This window comes from Alligator sinensis, unplaced genomic scaffold (assembly GCF_000455745.1).
Source record: "Alligator sinensis unplaced genomic scaffold, ASM45574v1 scaffold2477_1, whole genome shotgun sequence".
Classification (NCBI taxonomy): domain Eukaryota; kingdom Metazoa; phylum Chordata; order Crocodylia; family Alligatoridae; genus Alligator; species Alligator sinensis.
The window spans coordinates 7580-7942 of record NW_005844316.1 but is presented as its reverse complement, the minus strand read 5'-3'; positions in this window follow the sequence as shown (position 1 = coordinate 7942).

Here is a 363-nt window from a genome sequence, read left to right as displayed (position 1 = left end):
GCTTGAACTCCCCTGGAGAGGCCATGGCTGGTCACGAGCTCTGTTCTGCAGGGCACTGCTCGATCCAGTCATCTTTCCTTCTTGCACTGGAGTCACTGTGTTGCACAAACGGCTAGTTTCGTGTCCCTGGAGGCTTTTCCAATATACCTCAAGAGAGAGTCATACATATTCAGGCCGGATCCATCTCAAGTTTATTGTTTGCAAACAAGATCGACTAGGGGGCTAGTAGCCCAAAGCAGAGTCGACCCCCGGTCTTTGTCCGAGGGTCTTTTTATAGCTTATCTAAACAAAGAACCGTAGCGTGTTAAGCAGTTATTGGCCACCTCATAGCTTCTACAAGCTTCTACTGTTTCGTCTAAGTTT